Source organism: Lygodium microphyllum, chromosome 2 (assembly GCF_053477565.2).
Source record: "Lygodium microphyllum isolate KBCC chromosome 2, Lygodium_microphyllum_v1.1.10, whole genome shotgun sequence".
NCBI classification, from domain to species: domain Eukaryota; kingdom Viridiplantae; phylum Streptophyta; class Polypodiopsida; order Schizaeales; family Lygodiaceae; genus Lygodium; species Lygodium microphyllum.
In genome coordinates this window covers 127,682,393-127,701,930 of record NC_141136.1, presented here as the reverse complement: position 1 = coordinate 127,701,930, position 19,538 = coordinate 127,682,393, and positions in this window count along the sequence as shown.

Here is a 19,538-nt window from a genome sequence, read left to right as displayed (position 1 = left end):
CTCTATACCATGAATTTGAAAGTAAATTTGGACAACTTGATGCTGAAGACCAACAAAGTACGGAAGGTCAGAAGATTGATTTATTCCTTAAGGCTACAGATCCCATTCTGCAAGAAAAGCTTGCTGATCTCCTAGAAGATGCTACCTCCAAATCAAGAGTCAAGAGTGCCTAGACAGATGTTATAGATGCAGTTAACATGATTGCTCGAAGAGAGCGGATGCAACTAAGATTGGACTCTACTTTAAATTCAACAACTCCATTGATGGAGCTTGTTCCACCTTCAAAATCCCCTATTCCTTTGATTAATGAATCAACTCTTTCTTCTTCTGTTACTTCTAAAAATGATGTCATGGATGAACTTATTAAAAGCATGTGTGACCTTCAATTGAATCTAATAGAAATTAGTTCCAAAGTAGAGAAGCTGGATGTCAAAGTTGAAGAACGAGGATGATCATCAACTCAAAGACCCATGAGAGAAGGCTTTAAGAGGCACTGTATTTGGTGCGACAGCCAACAACATGACAAGAGGGAGTGTTTTGCCATCCATGAGGCTAAAGCATAGAAGCTCATCTTTTGGAAAGACAGAAAAATCCATGCAGCTGAAATTGGTTTTCCACTCGAACTAAATTTTGGCAATGGTGGAATGAAGAAAAGATTAGAAGATTTAGATGTAAAGAATGCCTATGTAGCAATTGATGCAGCTACCTATGGGCTGCAAATTGAGCCAACTAAATCAAGTTTGAAAGCATGTAAAGCTAATGTGCAATCTAAAGTATGGATGCAGGCACAAGATCAAATGGAACATGGTAAAGCATCCAAAGAAGATTTAGCTAACGCCAGTCAGTGCATTCGAGGAATAAGTGGTTGGAAAGATCCTGTAGATTTTTTTTTGCCTTTGCGCATTTGGCTGATGTCAATCATAAAGAAGTCTTGATTGAAGAAAAGAGAAGAAGAGAATATGAACCAGGGCCTTCCTCTTCTGGCCCTCCAGAACGGATAACTAGAAGAATGCTTGAACAACCAAAGCTTGCTGAATATATAATCCCAAATCAAGAGATGGAAGATGCGCCACAAACAAAGAAGACTGAAGGAAAGAAGAAAGGCATGCAGCCATACTATAAATTGCAGTCTGACATTTGCAACCGATCTTAAACGAGTCCTAGTAGAACAAATTCTAGGAAGAAAAATTAAATTCACCTTAGGTGAAATTCTTGGAATTGCCAAATGTGAATTCCATAATGTAATTATTAATGTAATTAAAAGGAAAATACAATATGTTGGTGATGAAGCTGAAGAAACAATGCAGAATGAAGAGAAGCTGACTTCATAAGGAATTCATCTTGAAGCAGTTAAAGAATCAATTGCAAAAATTGAAGCTGAAGATAAAGAAAACATGAATGCAAAAATTAAAGAAGTGAAAGTTGAAAATGTAATGGTTGGGTGGTCCAAACTAGTTGGGTAGCCCACCTCTCAAAAAGAAGGCCGTCTATAGCACATGCATGAGGAGGAAGAGGCTGAGTTCATTCCAAGTAGTCACTACTCCCATACGCATTGGGCAAGAGCAACAACGGAGACAATCGTCAAAATTAGAGAAAAAGAAACACCATGTATTGCACTCTTAGACCATGGCTTGGAGATAAACGTCATGGCAAGGAGTCTCTATGAAAATGGCAGATAGCCCATAGATATTGATCCATGATAGCGAATGAGAGTTGCAAACAACTCTTCTGGAGAGTTATATGCTGCTTGTCCTAATGTGCAGGTAACTATTGGAGACATAAAAGACAATTTTCACTTTTTTGTTCAAGACTCTTGTAGTTACCCTATCATTCTTGGGCAACTTCACATTTTTGAAGCTTGCTTGGAAACAAAAGCTCTTGATGGTGGCTCTTCCTATGCTTGAATCGGAAGCAAGGATAATAAACGAGTTGTCCAATTTCTTACAGTGTGTGTTAACCATCATCGAAACAGAGATCGATTGCGTGATTATTATGTGCCTCCTAATGCGTGAGAATTCAAGGGTTTTCGGGCTGCACTACTATAAAAGGAGGCTATGGTAGGGCATCATGTAAAAATATTGAACCTCCTTATGCTACAGAAATTGTGTCTCTAGAAAATTTGTATGTATGTACAGCCAATAGTATGGGCTATTATAAGTCTCTTCTGGCCATGACTAAGGCTGAAAGTGTCAAGGAGAGGGACTCGGAGAGAAAGAATAAAGAGAAGACTGCAGAAGAGAAGAAGAAGAAGAACAGAAGAGAGAGAAATACAGTTACGAGGAGAGAGAAATATTAGAAATGGAGAGAGAAAGACTGGAAGAGAGGGAGAGAAGACATGGAAGCTTGGAGAGCAAGGTGAAGGAGAAAGAAGACTTATATTAATTATCTGATAATGAAAAATTAAGTCTCTCTCACCTTATATACCAGCTAGTGTAGCTATTATTTCCCCATTATTAAGTCCCCCTCTCTTACATTCCATCCCCACCCGAAGGTTTTTGCACTAAAAAACAATTTGGGCACATGTGGTAACTAGGAGGGGCCGATCAAAGTACTACTCTACGACATTATTATAAGGGTATACTGATGATGAAGAGGTATTATTGTGTATGATAGGTCATGGGGTATGTACGGTACATGGGTCTTATTGGAGAGTTATAAACATGAGTTTTGACCCAAATATCTAGAGTAAATGTGGGGTGCAGACAGTGGACAGTATGCTATTTACTACAGGACCCTGCTATATTGAATCTGTCATAACTTTATGTGGGAGGCTCCGAACGGGGTGTGCTATATATCAAAACGGAGCTCTCAAGAAGTACTTTCAACCATGTATGGTGTGCATTTCTATCCATAGTGAAAAATAAAATCTTCTTTAAAATAGAGTGATGTCTGCAGTCTGTCTCGGGGAAAACAGGGCCATAGTTAGCTAGATTTCAGCCAAGTCTGCTTCTAAAAGGTATGGGAACTATTCCAAAACTGAAGCTGGTCTCTAAGAAGCTTCCTTGAGTGGTAAACCTTTCCATTTAATCAAGTATTCCATGATCGAGCAAGAGCGAAGCCTCTTTTCCCTTTGTCCTATGACTTTTTTGGGTATGTATTGAATCATGTATTCTTCATCTATTGGTGGGAGTTCCTCAACATAGTCCACTGCTGAGACAATGAAGGGCTTCAACTGACTCACATGGAAGACATTATGGATCTTCGTAGATGGGGGTAATGCCAATCAATATCCCACTCTCTTGATAATCTGGTATGGTCCATGGAACCTATGTGCCAACTTATTGCTGGACCCATCTTTAAGGGATGCATATCTAGACTTAGGCACTTTCAAGAGCACCAAATCCCCTTCTTGGAACTCCACATCCCGTATTTTGTCATCAGCATAAAACTTCATTTGATCTTGAGCTCTCTTCAAGTTAGCTTTACACTGAGTCAGCAGTACGGATTGCATTCTATCCAATTCTTCCTTGCTTTGTGGATTTATTTTATCATTGAAGATAACCACAGGAAGGGGCACCTTGTAGCCATACAAGGCCTCAAAAGGTGAAACTCCAATGCTAGCATGTGTAGAGTTATTATACACAAACTCAGCCAAATGCAACCATGAATCCCAAGCATGCTGCACATCATGACAAAAATGCATCAAGTAAGTTTCTAACCATTTGTTAACCCTTTCTATCTTACTATCTATTTGTGGATGGTAAGTAGTGGAAGGGGCTAATTGAGTGCCCATAGAGTTGAAAATTTCCTACCAAAAGTTACTCATAAACTTAGCATCTCAGTCATGCACAATGACCTGTGGTAAGCAATGTAATTTGAAAACATATTCCATGAATTGGCTGGCTACTTGAGAAGCATTATACTGAGTCTTTCTGGGAATGAAATGGGCTGCCTTTGTGAGTCTGTCCACAACTACATAGATGCTGTCCCAACCTTTTTTGGTCACCGCTAGGCCAGTAATAAAGTCCATAGTGATGTGTGTCCACTTGCCTTTAGGCATAGGCAATGGTTGAAGTAAACCAATTGGTTTTAAGGTGCTGTCCTTATTTTGTTGACAAGGTATGTAGCCCAAGACAAAGTCTTTCACATCTCTCCAAAGGCCCTTCCACTAAACGATTTTAGCAATTATGTCCCTTGTGTTGCTTTACTTGACCATGGGTCTAAGATAAATGTCATTCACTACAAGATATAGGCCTTATACCGACGTTTAAAGCGACGAAAATACAAACAACAAAATTTGCCCCACGTCGTCGCAAAAAGCGTTGTTATTGGTGACGCCATAGAACAGTCGATATTGGCGTCGCTATCTGCATTGCTATTAGCATCCATATGCACGTCGCAAACCGTCGCTATCAGCATAGCGACGGTTTGCGACGTGCATAGCGACGCCAATAGCGACGCGAGTGGTAAAATTTGCGACGCTAATAGGGATGGTAACAGGGGAAAAAAAATTGTGGTTCTGCACTACTCTGTACAATGCGCTTGCAAACAAAAACAATGTATATTGAAATCATAAAACTGATACATGAAATAAATACATGATCGCATAAAAAGCGATTGGTACAATCATGACAGGATATCACTAATACATAGAAAATGTCTACATAGATCAGGCGACTTAAAAATAAAGGTGTGTGAGCTCCAGGGATCCAAGGGCGAGCTACGCATCCTCGTCCCCTGAAAGCTTGTCCCGCCGCAAAGGAGCATCGAACGGACTCTGAAGAAAAAGAAACAACACATCAGTCAACCATACAATAATGCATTCAAATATCTCATGGTAACTACGGACAAGAAAGATGAGTGACTTACAAGGCCGCTGCGTCTATACAATCAAGTGATCAATGCCCTAAGACCGTGCCTCTATGCATATCGAGTCTCAAGGTGAGTCGGATCGCAATTTGTAATGGAGTGTTGCAAAGAAAACAAAATGCTAACTGTTAGAAATATGATTGTCAGTACAAAGAATATTTCAAAAAAAAAAAAGAAAAACTTACAAAGTCCTCAAAATATATCATGTGGTCGCCACTCCTAAGATGATGGACCACTCCGACCTCGAGTCGTGCCCTCGCCGCCTCGCACTGCTGACTCCAACATCCTGGAGAATCTATAGCCTCCTCCCTCAGTCGGTGCCAGTCATGTGCATCTAACCACTCAGGCTTTGCAGCCCCACTCTTGATTGCCTTGCATGTGTCGAATCGTCTATGTGACATATATGCACGCATGCAATCCATCATCTAGACTGTAGAGAATCTATCTACTGCAACTGGCACCGAAAACTCCTTGTGCAAGGATGCTACTATGTAATCCTTGCTCCCCTCTGGTATGTTCTTCCAATGATCCAAGACATTGTGTCGAAAAACTTATTGGCACAACTCTCTCATGCGAGCCATCACCCTCCTCCCCTCATCATTCATGATGATGGCTCCTGACCTACTATCGACTAGATATCCATAACCCCCAGGAGTCTACCTAAGATGGGTCCTCTCCCATCTGTGTCCATGCTCCTGGGAATATCCAGCAGACCCCTCTATATCTGGTGTACCGACGGGAGTAATCTCTCTCAAAGTGGCATCCACAGGGATGCCACCTGCTGTGATTATGGCTATGCAAAAGCCAAAGTAACTGGAGTAGACGTTCCCACAGGTGTGACAAATCCTGGAGGTGACGCAACTCCAGCTGAACGACGAGACGGAGACACCACGTCCATGTCTCCACAGCATCCACCTGAGCCACGAGAGCCAGGAGTCGCACCTGTATCCCGTGTCGACCACCGGATCACTACCTCTATATCTCTGCAGCATCCCCCTGATCCCGATGCACTCCCTCCCTCTGTCCCAAGTCGTGAGCGTCGAGATCGTCTGCTCGAAGCTAAAGCATCCGATTGCGCTGAGGCAGATCTAGCAGAGCGCCTTGACGAAGACCGAGACAGCTCCTGGTCTGCCATCTCTTTGAATCTGGCAATCTGGTCTGGAGACATGCGTGTAAAGATGTCCTGTAACTTCTCATTGCTCATCCCTCGACTCATCCTGAAAATGTCACCTGTATAGACAAAAAATGATGTTAAAATAATCAATTTAAATCATACAAAGCACAGTAATATAAATCATTTAAAAAAATATCACTTAAAATGCATGTCTTATGTACCCTTATAAGCGATTGGTCAACGAATTGAGTAAGTGAATGCTCCAAGTATGAAGTATCCTATGGTCCCATGTTAATCTCATGAGCTTGGGAAGGTAGAGTCAATGTGGCTCCATGTGTGCGAATCCGTTGATATTCGTTGAACTCCATCCGTAGACCTATTCTGCGCATGCCACATTGTCAAGCTCGCCATGCCGGACGTACGAAACATGTGGTTTATGCGGGGGATGAGTGGAAAGTGTCTGAGAACTTTTTGAGGGATGGTTTGCCCTTGCAAGTCCTGTCAATACCTATGAGAACCACACTTTGGACATGTCTCCATAGTCTCATATTCTCCTCGAAATAGACAGCAATCGTTGATACATGTATGGATGTTATTGTAGTCCATGCCAAGCTTCCGTAAAACATGTCGTGCATCATCACGAGACTCAGGCATGGTATTTGTAGGTGATAATATATGATATTTCAATAACCTTTAAAAAATCATAAAACACCTTGAAAAAGCACAAATGTTTGTAATAAATGAAGCGTATGTACAAGGTACCTGAACAACTCGGTCACACTTGTATCGCTCCACCCGTATTTTGCTTGCACACTTAAGAGTGCAAGTAGTGACTTCAGTCGAGATACTCGGCACCCATCATATAATGGTATGGATGCCATCTCTCTAAGCGGATGAGAAGTCTTAACATCCATGGGAATCAATGCATCGATCATTGCCTCCATCTCAGGCTCCAAGATTGTAGGTATGTCTAGAAGGTTGCGTGTCTCCTCTGGCATTGATGGTATAGATTGGCCTTGCGAGTGGTGGATTGGCTCCTCCACTCCATCCATCGCACGCCCACATACTCTTCTAATTGGCCGCAAAGGGTGCACTCCCCCTTTGGAGGAGACATCACCACCCTGGATAGAAAATTTGCCAGCAAGACCCAATATTATTGTATATGGTATTCAATTAGCTTGCAAGTACAATGCATGATTGAAATTAACTTCAAATTAATGTTTGCTGTAAATCAGCAATCGCCTGATCAATGATCTCATATTGAAACTGGCCAAATCGTCGTATGTGTTCTAAAGACAATCGGCGTTTTTGTCTCATTGCCAACTTGCATTGAGAGCAAGGACATGGGACACGCTGATTAAGATACGCCTCGCGATCTTGAACAACAGGACCTTCTTCGGTTTCCATCTTGCCTACATTACAACAAAAATTTAATGACTTGTAATACAATTTGGAAAAACCCTTCACTCATTGTTTATTGGAGGTCACTTATGCTTCTCGAGATGTTCATTTGATGTGAGATCACTTGGGATGCTATGTCAATGTCTTGGCATGCTATTGGACTAATTTGAGCACACATTTACTCAATTTTATAGAGGTTTTCACTTCTGTAATTAGTAGGGTTGAATGCTATTTTGTCAGAGAAACTTCATGCTTATTTCTTGTTGATGCTTATTGATTACATTGCATGCTACACTAATGTCTATGGTTGATGGCATATACTTGGCCATGCTTCTAGAATGCACTTGGATTGAGATTGAAGCTTAGTCTCATTGAGTTTGACTGTCACTTCTCACATCAAGCATTAATTTAAGACACTTCATGCCTCTTACCATTGGATGATACATGAACCATTTGTTAGATATATTATAGTGAGACAATAGGACTATTTGTGACATGTACATGCTCTCTTGATACTCATTGGATGCAGTACCCCTATCGTAGGATGGTTTGATGTTTTGTCTTGGATCTAGTACTTCTATCTGTCATAGTGTTGTCAGTGGTATTTATATGCTTCTAGGTTATGAATTGAGCCTTAGTGCCCTCTCTCATTTCCTTTTCTCTCTCCTCTCTCTCTCTCTCTCTTTTTCTCTCTGCTCCCTCTCTCATTTCGTTTTCTCTCTTCCTCTCCCTCTCTCATTTCATTTTTTTCCTTAAATGTTTTATTTGGAAAATATCTCCCTCTCTTCCTGCTAGCTTTCACTCAAGAGGTCCTTCCATTTAAATGCTCCTAACACTCTCCAATGAGTTACATTTAGATGAGTTACATTGTGAGTTCAATTTGAATGTATTTAGATGAGTTACATTGTGAGTTGCATTTAGATGTCGTAAGCAAAAAAATTTCACTAATTTCTTTCCTAATACAATTGATAAACATTAGACATAACTAAACCTCCATAGCAATCATTAGACATAACAGTAGACGTAACTAATTTCTTTCCTAATGCAATTGATAAACGTTGGACATAACTAATCCTCCATAGCAATCATCAATCAATGCAATTCGAATCTCTACTAAAAATGATTAGACAATTTTTTAATAAAAAATTGAGTTGTTGATTTCTATCTACTCTAATATACTCAACCAATCAAATCATCATTTCAAATCAATTCATCCTCACAATCCAAGCATGGCTCCCTCAATTGGTTACACACTCCATTTTGCAATCCATCCATTCCTCAAGTACTCAAACAAAGAGAGGAAGCATAGAAAAGAAAGAGGGATATCCCAACCTCATCTCAACTCCACCTCTCACCCTCCAAATTGTCGAAGAAGAAGGGGAAGAAGAGAAGAATGCAAGATAGGAGAGAAGCTTCACTCTTCTAGTTCCTCGCTTAATTCCTCTCTCACTCTCCCTGTCCCTTACCCTCACCCTCACCCTCACCCTCACCCTCAATGTGAAGCATAAGAAGATAGGATACAAGGAGAGAGAAGAGAGCTCTCAAGTTTGCAAACACAAGAATGATCTATGCATGCATCCTATGTTAATTTGAACACTTCAAAAAAGTGAATAGAGAGTTTTGCCCACAACCTCTTCCATTTCCTCCCTCTCCCTCCCTCTCCCTCTCCCTCGCTCCCCCTCCCTCTCCCTCTCCCTCTCTTTCTCTCTCATTTCCTCTCCCTCTCACAATATATCCTAACACTCTCCAAAAGCAAAAGGGAGAGGGAGAGAGAGAATGCACTCTCCCTCCCTCTCCCTCTCCCTCTCCCTCTCTTTCTCTTTCTCTCCCTCTCTCATTTCCTCCCCCTCCCTCTCCCTCTCTTTCTCTTTCTCTTTCTCTCTCTTTATCTTTCTCTTTCTCTTCGTCTCTCTTTCTCTTTCTCTTTCTTTCCCTCCCTCTCCCTCTCCCTCTCTTTCTCTCTCATTTCCTCTCCTAAACAAGCAAAAGAGAAAGTGATTTAAATCGTAAACAAGCAAAAGAAGGAGAGAATAGACTCATCGATGAGATATGGCAACTGTGGGGCAGCTCCTCTTCGCGATGAAGGCTCCTCCTATCCTTCGTGAACAACAGCGGTGGTGGTGGCGGCAAGCCTTCTTCTTCTCATTCTCTCATGACGGTCGCTCTCTCTCTCACTCTCGCTCTCAAAATAGTAGACGCAAAAATGCAAATAAACCTGCGCTCGGTTTCGGCCTGTTTTTTTCCCCTGTGGAGACACAAATAGCGATGCCGCTACTTGCGCCGCTACCCGCCGTCGCTATAGGCTTAAATCCTTGTAGTGATTGAGCGGGGATTGTATGAAAATGGTGCATAGCCTGTAGACACTGATCATGGTTGGCGAATGAGGGCTGCAAATAATTCTTCAAGGAAGCTCTATGCTACATGTCCTAATGTAAAAGTGACAATTGGTAATGTATAGGAATAGCAACACTTCTTTGTGCAAGATAATTCCTCATATGCAGTGATTTTGGGACAGCTCTATATTACAGGCGTGCATATGGAAATAAAGGTGCTTGATGATGGTTCTGCTTATGCAAGAGTCAGAAGCAAGGATGGGAGAAAAGCAGTTCAATTTCAAATTGTTTGTGTTAATCATCCTAGAAATTGGGATATGCTTTGAGAGTCTCCTTTGGTTCCAAATTCAAGGGAATTCGAAGACGTGGATTTTCATTAAGCACTGCTATAATGCGGGGCTATAGTAGTGCTATTCAGTGGATATACTCACCTCTTGATGAAATGAAGCATGTATTTACTATTGGTAATTCTCAATTTACAGCAAACAATTCATGTTGGTTTAAGCCTATGGAAGCTATGTGTAGGGCTCAACGCATATCTATTAAATGGGCTACTGAGAAATAGAGAGCATTGGGGTTGTTAGCTGAAAATGATGGCATTTCAGGAATCTTTTATGGGCTGAATATTACTGACACTATGGCTGAAATTTCAGCAACTCTACATGCAGAAAATGAGGCTGAAAACAGAGTGTTGTTAGTATGGTCTTTGGATATGTATGATGTTATAGCATTGTTTGCTCAGCAAGAAGGATTACAATGGGCTAAAGCACTTGTGGAGACAAAGTATAAGATAGTTGACAAAAAGGTGAAGCCAATTGCTTTTCCACTTCCACCAGAGAGTGAGGATATGTATGAAAAAGTGTCAAGGCAGCCAAGCTTACGAGATCCTAAAGATATAGGTCATCAGTTTACATCTAAAACATTACAGGAATTGAAAGTTGGTGTAGAACGGTTTCTTTTGCCTGCGAAGAGAGACTATTTTATGCAGATGTTGGCTAGACATGGGAAGGCATTTGCATTTTAGCCAAGTGAAATAGGTTGTGTGGATCCAAATGTTGTCTCTGCTATAGTCATATTTACTGTGCCACATGTACCATGGAACTTGAGGCTATTCCAGTGCCTAAAGCTTACTTGCCAAAGCTAATGGATTTGTTAAACAAAAAGATTTGCATGAAGATCTTGGAGCCTTCTTCAGCCCCGTACTCAAATCGTTCATTTAGTGTGCCCAAAAAGAATGGGGCTTTGAGATTTATTCAAGACATACAACTAGTCAATAAAGTGATGACCATAAGAAATGTGGGTGCAGGTCCTCTGGTTGAAGAATTTGTAGAGGCTTTTGCAGGTAGAGCAATCTATTATTTGGGTGATATTTACTTGGGTTATGATCAGTTTTAGCCCGCAATTGAAAGCAAGGATATCACAACCATGAAGACTCCTTTCGGGTTAGTACGAATGTGTACTCTTCCACAGGGTGCAACAAACTCAGTGGCACACATGACAAATGCTATGAATAGGGTACTTAGGGATTTTATACCACAATTGACTATGCCCTTCTTGGATGATGTTCCAATCAAAGGGTGTGTAGTGGATGAAAAGAATGAAGAGATGGATGCTCATGGATGCAAACAGTTTGTTGCAGACCATATTGTGGATTGTGAGAGGATTTTGACGCGTCTAGAAGAGGGTGCATTTAACTCCTTCTGGACAAAAGTCTGTCTTTGGAGTTGAAGAGGTTTTGATTGTTGTTGGGCATATGTGTGGGCCTTATGGGCGAAGGCCATCACTAGCAAAAATAGATGGGATTGAGAGAATGCAAGATGTATGTACGAATGTGTCAGAGGTGCATAGATTCTTGGGTGCATGTGTTTTCTATTTGATATCGATTCCTCACTTTGCACATGTAGTCGATGCTCTTTATCAACTTCTAAGGAAAGGTCAGAAATTTCATTGGGAAAGGAAGCATCAACAAGCAATGAAGAAATTGAAGCAACTCTTAAAATCTACTCCTACATTGAGAAAGGCTGTCTACTCACATGGAAAGCCTATCATTATTACTGTTGATACAAGCCCAATCGGGATTGGGTGGGCAACTGGGCAAGATGATGAGGAAGGACAAAGATATGCATTATCATGCTACTATAGAACTAATCAGTGAGTTTTAAAGGGTATCTCTTCAGCTAGTTCCATCACATTGGAACTAGTTTGTTGATTTATTAGAAAGTTATGCTTATGAAGAAGACCTCTTCTTCAATTGTGTTCCTGGCTCAGATATATCTCTTGATGATGAGATGAAACCTAGTTGATTATGGGGACTATTATCTGAACACGCTTTATATGGTAAGTGGTAGTTAGTTTGGGTGATGTAGAAAGTAGCCAAGACTCAACTATTGTTATGATCTTGAACCCATATGCTCGTTAGATGGCATGTTATGCATATACCTCTTGATGTATATACAAGAGGTCTGGGTCATAATTTGATTCTTTATTTTAGGGTGTATTGATTGAACGACAGAGAAGATATCCACAGGTTAAAAGAGAATTATGGGGAATTGTAATAGCCCTTAAATGTGATAAGGAGTATTTTATGGGTGCTCATGTAGTCATTGACAACAATTGTTTGCCGATATTGGGTATGATTACTAGTTGTGCTACTCCGGACATTGCTATGCTCCGGTGGATTGCATACATCAAATATTTAAACCCTAAATTTCAGTATATTGCATGAAGAGATAACCCAGTGGGGTGGCAGACATGTTATCTCAAGCATGTTATGAGAATGAAGATGGGATGATGGATGAGGAGGAAGAAGATAACTTTCTTATGGCTGAAAATGATGTTGCAAGAGTGAATTTAGCAATGCAAGATGTTGCTACAGCATTAACAGAAGCTTGGAAAACAAAAGAGAAGACACTTTAGATGTTTTGTATCTTGTGTAGGTGTTTTTGAAAGACAAATATATAGAGGAGTGGCTGAGTATTGGTCAATACCTCTGTACATTAACAAAGAGAGATGAATGGTCAGATGAGGAGTTTAAGAAAATCAAGAAGAAAGTGTATGGTTTTTTTAAAAGATGGATACTTATGGAAACATGCTAAAAAGAAATAGAGTATGCCATTGCAAGTTTGGGTGACAGAGCTTCACAAGTGAAAGTAATGCAAGAATTTCAGGAAAGCTTGTGGGCTAGTCATAGAGGTGTTGGGCGTACTTTTACAAAGATCAAAGAAAGATATCGGTGGTAGGATATGTATAAGGATGTTGCTCACTTTGTGGAAACATGTACAACATGTCAAATGTATTTAACTGTAAGACATCGGGATGGATTGCAACCCACATATCCATTGTCTCTTTATTTTAAGTGGGTGGTGGATTTGGTCACAATGCCTACAGGTCTTTGGCAAATGAGGTATCTTGTGCTTGCTCATGAAGACTTGACTAATCAAGTGGAAGGGAAAGCTTTACCTACTAAGACAACAAATGATGTGTGTACTTTTCTCTTAGAAGAGATCTTTTGTCGGTATGGCTGTGTGGGAAAAATTACAGCAAATAGGGGTGAGTTAGATGCAAATGAATCTCATGATTTTTTTGCATGGTTGGGGATAAAGCTTGCTTTCACTTTAGCCCCTATAACCTTGAAGGGAATGGAAAAAGTGAAATAGGTCACCCACCTATTGTGAAGGCATTGGCAAAAGCATGTGGAGAGAAGGTAAAAGACTGGCCACGATTGCTCTCTTATGCTTTGTGGGCTGACAGAACAACTTATAGTGATGTTACAGGATATATGCCTGCAGAATTGATGTATGGTCAAAAACCTATCATGCCAATAGAAGAGATGGCAGTAACATGGAGTGTGTTACCTTGGGAGGAGGAGTTGAATCGAGAGGAGTTGTTGGCCTTACGCATTAGACAGTTGGAAAGAAAGTCAAAAGACATAGAGGCAACAATTGCAAAGTTAAGGGTAGCAAGGATACAATCAAGAAACGGTTTGACAAAAGACATAGGCTGAGACTAAGAACCATACAAGATGGGGATTGGGTATTGGTTTATGATAGCAGTTTAGATAACCAGCATAGTGCCATGCGTAAAGTTTCCAAAAGATGGTTTGGACCCTATGTGCTAAGACATGTGTTTGATAATGCTACTTATGCAGTAAATGAGCTACATGGGACAACCATCAAACTTCTGGTATTAGGAAAAATAATCAAATTATTCAAAAGGCAGGAATCTACTACCTATGAGTTGCCAGAATTGGAAGAAAATAGTGGTCATGATACAAGGGATAGCCAGGAAGATATGGAAGATGAAGAAGTAAAGGATATGGTTGCAGAGGATGAGGAGGACTCAAAATCTGGTGACAACTAGGATTTTGGCACATACCAGAGGATGTGTAGGTTCAGAGGGGCACGGTGTCATGATGTTATGAGGACACAGTGTGAAAAAGTATGGAATGCATCATCAGACTTCTTTATTGATCTAGAGAGTCAATGTGATCTAAGCCATTAGTACTAGTTTGAGTTGTATGGACTATCCAAAAATACTAGATTTTTGGATAATTTTGGCCTAATTTTTATATTATTTATTCTAAAAATCCAAAAAAGTTATGAAAAAAGCTTCTAGATTAGGATAACATGCAAAAAGCTAGTTGCTTTTTCAGCCAATTAGGGGATTTTCACAAGAGGGACAGATTGACAAAATCATGTGCGTCGCGATCGCCGCAAAGAGGCTCAAGACTGCAAATTGAACTGAAAGAAGGAGTGATATGGGAGATCCGTGTGACTAGGTGTGCAGGTGTCCTATGGTTTTACCCCCCTTTCAGAGCCAACAGAGCCATCAGATTTGGGTTCTGGGCAGAAGGAGGTGATTTTTCTGATCCATGTTTTTGGTCCACGAAGGAGCTCTAGGAGAACTAATGCCTGGAGATTGCTTCTAAGTAGTGCAAAGATTCCAGGTTCTTTCAATACATATTGATTCAATTCATTCTGCTTTGTCTTTGTTGTGTTTACCACTTGTGTATTCTCTTTCTTCTCTTCCATCTTCTATCTCTACTTCCTTCTACCACTGATCCTCGGTGGATTCGACCTTTTGACAAAAACCCCTCCGACAACGGTCACATCGATGGCCCATATGAGTATACATCGCCCTACAAAGCCACTTATGGCTCCATCCTATCCCGTACTATATCTCCAGATCACTAATGACATATTTTTTGTCACCCTTGTGTTGATCGCTGCATTGAAAAAAAAGGCCCATTAGTAGTTTTAAATAAATATAATTTATCATTTTTATGCTAGTTAATACTCACCCCCATGGAATGTGGATACGTGGTATATAGGAGTAGCATAGTCCTCCCATCGGACGTTGAAAGGCAATGCTTGCTCCTGAGTAGTCAATGGAACCGTCAGGCACAATGTAGTAGGTAACACTTTAGGTGTTGATACAAGGGTGCAGCGGGACTCCAGCTACTATGAATAACGGTGGTTGAGACTACTGGGCTCCGTCATTGCTTGTCAAGTGATCGGGCAGTGTGTTGCTTTGTCGACTCATGCATACAATAGAAGAATAAGATAGGGAATTCCTAATTATTGAAAAACACACTCAACTTAATGTGTTGTCATCGTAAAGGATATATCTCTGTGTCTCTTGAGTAATAGGAGGTGCAGTAGGAGGTACGAGCTAGCTCAATGGTCCTAGCAAAGATATAGGAGACCTAATGCATACACAGACATCAAGGAGAAATTAAGATTTTTAGATGACTATTTTTATTGTTTGAGATGTTTTCTATTTTATTGTTTGAGATGCTTACGAATATGCTATGGCGATACTACCAGCTGAAGAGGTGCCTCCTCCCGTAGGTGGCTAAGATGATGTGCCCTCCCCAAGGTGCACGGGCTGCAATGTCCTCCCGAGTAACTCAATCACATTGTCCAATGCTCCATCAAACAACTCCTCGTAGTCTGCCATGGCCGCATGCAAATCATCACGTGACGATCCACCAGCTCGTAGCATTGTATTTATGGTCACCAGCCTCACTCTATGGCCACGGTCACTCACAATGCCTGCATATTAAAACAACCATTAATAAAAAATAAGATACATTTCTCTCTTCTGTTAAATTTAATAAAATACTATGTGATAGCATGCTGGATACTATAAGGCAACACTTGTATTAAGTGCTTATTGCTCATCTGATATGCTTATGTGATACTGATTTGATGCTAACATATTGAAAGATTCACATAAAAGCATTTCTTCCCATTTTCTCATCTGATATGCTAGCATTTGTCCCCATTGAAAGATTCACATAAAATAATTTCTATCAATTTGGAGATTGAAATTTATCTATACCGGGACATAGCACATTTTGTTGAAACATGTTATGTGTGTCAAATGTATTCTATGGTTAAGCATCGAGATGGGTTGCAGTCGACTTATCCCTTGTCTATACATTATAGATGGGTTATTGATCTTATAACCATGCCCTTTAGTGCTTGCAAAAGAGTATCTAACCAATCAAGTTGAAGGCAAGCCGTAACAACCAAATCCACTCAAGCTGTTTGTCATTTTTTACTTAAAGAAGTGTTTTGTAGATATGGTTGTGTGGGTAAAGTAATTGCAGATAGAGGAGAGTTGGATGCTGATGAGGCACGCAATTTCTTTGCTCAATTGGGTATTAAGTTGGCTTTAACATCAGTCTACAACCTTGAAGTCAATGGAAAGAGTGAGAGAAGTCATCAACCTATTCCCAAATCTCTAGCAAAGTCTTGTAGAGGAAACATCAAAGAATGACCTAAAATGCTACCTTTTGCATTATGGTGTAAAGAATGGGATTAGAGGGTCTTACACGGGGCTAACACGGGGATAGCACATACGAATACCTGGTTACACGGATGGGGTATTTAAGGTGTACAAGGACCTAGTTAGGGTACCATTTTATGAATATACATTTGTCCTTTCACCTTCTTCCCTGTCCTTCCATGGCTGCCAGCCATTTCTCTCTCTTCTTGTCTCTCTCTCTCTACTCCTAGTATTTCTCTCTCCTTGTCACCCTCTTTCTCTCTCTTTCTCTCTCCTCTCTGCAGTCTCTCCCTTCTCTCCTTCTCTCTCCTAGGTCTCCTTCATGATAGCTAGTATTAGAGCTCCGGTCTTTGATTCTCCTTTCTTTCTCCTCCCTCTAGTTTTAGTTTCTTTTAGTTCAAGAACCCTAGTTACTCAGGTGCACAGGTACATTAGAACGGGTATAACATTGAAAGGCCACAGAAATCAGGGGGGTACTAGAGATGGCAGCCTTCTTGGAGTTTGCACAAAAGCTTTGGATGTATTTAGAAGCAAACCACCAAACTGACCATTTCTCCGCTACCACTGCATGTTGTGGATAATGGAGGTCCACAAGGCTAGGATTGCCTATGCTTATAAACGAGCTGGCCATTTCTACAAGATGACCTGCTCGACTTCTCCCACACCAATGAAGAAGACATTAGTGAGCAAGAAGCTTCCGCCTTGACCCAAGAAGAGCAAGAACAAGAGACTGCGCCTGGCTGCCTGACAGAGGGCACAGACAAGATAGAGAAAAATAGCCCAGAGGATTTGCTTTTGCCATAGGTGGTGGTGTGCCAACCTACCTCCAGTGGCCTTTGCTGAGGTCGAAGGTTTGGGTTTTTCTCAGAACCCAAAGTCGAAAAATCCACGAGCAGAAGATGGGCGTCCACCAGATTCAGCAGATGCAGGTCGAGGGGGACTTTTAATCAAGCCTCCTACACTATTCCACTAGCCATAGCACCCACTCGAGTGCTTCCGCCTTGACCCAAGAAGAGCAAGAACAAGAGATTGCGCCTGGCTGCCTGATAGAGGGCACAGACAATATAGAGAAAAATAGCCCAGAGGATTTTCTTTTGCCATAGGTGGTGGTGTGCCAACCTACCTCCAGTGGCCTTTGCTGAGGTCGAAGGTTTGGGTTTTTCTCAGAACCCAAAGTCGGAAAATCTACGAGCAGAAGATGGGCGTCCACGAGATTCAGCAGATGCAGGTCGAGGGGGACTTTTAATCAAGCCTCCTGCACTATTCCACTAGCCATAGCACCCACTCGAGTCCAACCAAGAGCCACACCATAATTAGAACCATGCCCTATTCCAGATGCAACTGCGCATCCACCAGATTCAGCAAATGTAGGTCGAGGGGGACTTTTAACCAAGCCTCCTACACTATTCCACTAGCCATAGCACCCACTCCAGTCCCACTAGGAGCCATCTCGGCACATTGTACGAAGCCCCAACATAGTGCTTGCAGATCCATCCAAGGAGCCAGTTGAGTCATGCGTTGCCTTGTTCCCTTGAACAGTAGCATTTGAAGTGCTTGCCGCTCAAGCCCATTCTTCCTTGAAGCTCGCATTTACTATTTGCAGCAGCCTGACTACCATTCCCTGTCGTTGTCCCTTGATCTGCAGTAGAAGAGGAAAATGTTTCCCAATTTGAATTGGCCTTATCTCAGTGTTAGGAAAAAGGGCCAGGTCCAGTTTGTTTTCATGCTCTTCATATGTCATCGTAGGTTCATCCAGATTCAGTAGATCACCAAGATTTCTTGACTTTTGATATGCTATGCATCTTAGAAGTGCATCTGTAAGATTTAGAGCTTCAGTTGTGCCTTCAACAATCAGCATCAATGCTGCTTGACTAATTTCTGTAAGCAAACAAGCAAGTCCACCAATCACATGCTCATTATTGGTAGCCACTACTGATAGCACTGGGCAAGACCATCCCCACTCCTTTGCGGAGGGATCCATCAGAAAATTGGGATTCCTTCTTCAATTTATGAGAATTCCAAAGCTCCACCTTATCCTCCATGCTGGCATCAGGATAACTGTGCCATAGGCCTTCCATCTCTAAGCACTAATTCACCATCCGGTTGTGATATTGTCTCACGTGATGATAATGCTCTTTCTGCTGCAGGCATCTTAAGACTTACTGGTACCTCACTGCTTGGGGATGACAGAGGCGAGCTTTTAGAAGCTCATGCAAATCTGCCAGAGGGCGCCTTCTTTCCTTGCTGAAGATGCGAATGTAAATCCAGAGGAGCACGATGAAGTTCTAGCTGTTTTGGCAGATGAGAATCAAAATGCTTGTGCTTTGTGTGGCAAACCATTTGAAGACTTCTATAGTGACGTGACATAAGAAATGAGGGAGTTCCAGATAGGGATAACCCCAATCATATTGCAAAAAAAAATATTTGGGAATGAAGTGAGCTTTGGAAGCTCAAATGAATACAGTCTCTTGGATCTTTACTCTCGCTGTGGTGGCATGACAACGGGGATGTGTATGGGTGCAACATTGTTGTCTGTAAAGCTTGTCACAAATGGGCCCTTGATTTGAATGAGTATGCATGCAAAATTTTGAAATACAACCATCCAGAGATTGAGGTGCGCAATTAAGCTATTGAGGACTTTCTCACTTTGCTAAGGGAATGGAAGAAGTTGTGTGAGAAGTATTGCAAGGATGAGGATGTTGAAGATAACAAGGCCCATTAGGCGGCGACGTTCACTCTCTGTAGTCAGTTCATCAGATGATGAGAGTGATAATTCAGATATTGAGCCTGGTGAGTTTGAAGTTGAAACGATAATTGGCATTCGACATGTGAATTCGTTAAGCTCAAATAAGTCTGGAATTGAAATGAAGATTAAATGGAAGGGCCAGTAGAGAGAGATTTTGAAGCCAACAAGGTTCCAGCACACAGATGGTTAGAAAGTGCACTTGGCAAAGGCTTGGGTAATTCCAAGGTTGTATCTGATAAGAGATCGGAGACTGGTAATGAGAGAAGGTCAGAACACCTAGCTGGATTGGATAGTAGATCACACAGTGGGGTTCAGATAGAAGATCAGAGACGATTTCTCCTAT